We start from the raw sequence: 2829 nt of genomic DNA, 5'->3' as shown, positions 1-2829 counted from the left end.
GGAAGGTGAGAGATAGTGGAGGAAACTATTATATTAAAAAAAACATGAATAAAAACTTACTTTAAAAAATAAAAGTTTTAAAAAATTAAATGAACACAAGGGTCATCTTTTGCCATATGTTAATATTAAAATATAATTTAATTTAAAGATTTTTGTTTGAGGTTATAAATGCATGCTTCAATGGATATGTGATATTACTGACGTAGAGACTCTTGATGGAAACTATTCATAACTTCTTACAACAATGATAATGATAGCTAACATTTATATATTGCTTAAATGTTTTGCAAACATTTTTATAAATTCATAATAAATTTATCTGAAAAGTGAAAAGGCTTAGGCTATGTGTTCAATTATCCATTTCATTCTGTCATAAACAACCACCTTCAATATTATCATTGACATTGGCTGTAGGATGATAGAAAATAGCTACTATTACAGTAAACAATACCAAATTAAATGAGCCAAAGTTGGGAATGTTTGTTTTGTACAGATATGGTCAGAGGAATCTGGCCTAGAAAAGGAAAGATAGAGAAGACAAGATTTCAGGTTAAACATTAAGATAACTTCGTCCAATATAGGGGTGGTGAGATTAGTTTGTCCCTGTCTCCTTCCATGCCCTTAAAAAAGAATCTTAGAGCTGAAAGAGCACCTTGAGTTCATCTAGTCAAATATCTATATTCTAAAAAGGAAAAAATTGAAATCCAGGGAGAAGTGAATTACTCAGAAATGGCCTGGTCCCAAAGTATATCAATGGAAGACCTTGGACCAGATCCTGAGGCACCTGATTAAAGAATCAGGTTCAAAGTTCTACTACATGATATTTTTAGCAATAGCACATTAGCACTCGAACATTGACATCCCAATCCTGTGCCTGAGAAATTTAAGTCATATACTCTCTATGAAAGCAAGCTTAATGTTATGTTTATTACATAGAGATTGGGACCTTAGAAACATAAAAGAACATGTGAACTTTGCTGGGCTGAAAATGAATAAGAGTAATGCAACTGGAAATGAGGTAAATGATTCTTCTCTATGAGTCCTGAGGTAGTTGTTTAGGGACTGGAGGCTCTGGCATCTTAGTGGGGTCTTCTCTTTGGCCTCATGGCCTTGAATAAGAAGAGCAGAATAGTCAAATCTTTTCTGTATCCATAGCAACTCAACAAACATTTACTGACCTCTAAATCTGATCTCATTCAACAAACATTTATTAAACCCCTACTATGTTCTAGGAACTGTCTTGGACACTGAGGCTGCAGAGACAAAAAAAAAAGATCCTGCCCTCAAATGGTAGGGGGTAAGAGGAAGAAGAGAGGGATGGACAACAAGCACATATTTAAACAAATATAAAATATGTCAGTTAAATACAGGGAAGCTTGTAAAGGTGCCAGACACTAGGAAAGGCCTCATGTAAGAGGTGACAGCTGAGCTGAGCCTGGAATGGCTCTAGGAATTCTAAGGGATCTGAAGAGGGTATACATTTCAGTCATGGAGGAACAAGTGGTACCAAGTCAAGGAGACTTTGAGTTCATCTAGTCAAATATCTATATTCTAACATTGCATGAGGGGAATAAAAAGATGAGGAATTCAGCTACAATGCAGGGTATGGGTGTCAAATTCAAACAGAATGGGGCGTTCATGCGGTTCCCTGCAGGTCACATATTGACTCAAAATCTAAGTATTCACATTATCTACATTCTACTGGATTTTATTTATTTTGTTAAATATTTTCCAATGACATTTTGATCTGGCTCTGTAGGAGAGTGTTGAGGGCTATAATATCCCCATTGACCCTTCTTATGTTGAATATAGGAGGAGAAGTAGTGGGTAAAAGAGGCAAAACAGAATGAAGTCCTATGGGGAAATGCATTAAAATGTGAACAGAGGAGTTTGTATTTTATTTCAAGGGCAACAAGGAGCCACTAAACCTTCTTGAAATATTAATTCTCCAACACCTTGGCTAACATCCTAGTCTACTCCTTTACCACTTCACACCTTTTTACTTACAAAAGACTTACAAAAGGCTCCTTAGCTGGCCTTCCAGATTATAGTTTCACCTGTGTTTTAATGCTTTCCCCATACTGTTGCCAAGCTAACATATATATATATATATATATATATATATATATATATATATATATTAATGTTACTGTCTTTTGGATTTTTTACACTTGGTCATTTGCTGATATGCCTCTTCTACTGTGTCCTTAATGGTACCCCAAACCACAGACCAAATAATCCTAAAAGGTGACCAACCTCAGATTAATTATAATGCCCAATCTTGGACATGGAGAACAGATAATAAAATACACTTTCCTTTTGGTCTGTTTTGACTTCCATTTATATTACTACAGTTGTTATGTATGTAATTGTCCTGGTCTTGCTCTCTTCATCAGTTTATCCTTGTAATTTCTTATGGTAAAATAATTTTCTGACATATTTATATACTACATTTAGTGGTAGTCTCTCGGTGACCGAGTATGACAATTGTCTTTTTGCATTATCATCTACTGATGTACCCTCATGTGGCTTTGGAGTCCAAAGGCTGAGGCGCAGAGTTTGTGGCACATGGGGCATGGGTCGCCAGTTGTTATGGGAGGTGCAGTTGTGGCCTGGTGTCGGCGTTCACGTGCAGCGGCAAGACGTCAACGTCGCTCATCTTCAAAGGTGGTGGTGGCATGGTGAATGTGGGTTCCCCAGTTGCTTCTGTCAGAGGCAGCGAGTTCTAGTTGCTTTGGTGTGATGCCAGCCCACTTGAAGTTGGACTTTAGCTGATCCTTGAATCTTTTCTTTGGTCGGCCTTGTTTCCTGAGTCCTGCTGACAGTTCA

The sequence above is a fragment of the Monodelphis domestica genome, chromosome X (genome assembly GCF_027887165.1).
Source record: "Monodelphis domestica isolate mMonDom1 chromosome X, mMonDom1.pri, whole genome shotgun sequence".
In the NCBI taxonomy this organism is placed as follows: domain Eukaryota; kingdom Metazoa; phylum Chordata; class Mammalia; order Didelphimorphia; family Didelphidae; genus Monodelphis; species Monodelphis domestica.
The sequence above is the reverse complement of the archived record's forward strand: the minus strand, read 5'-3'. Positions refer to the sequence as shown.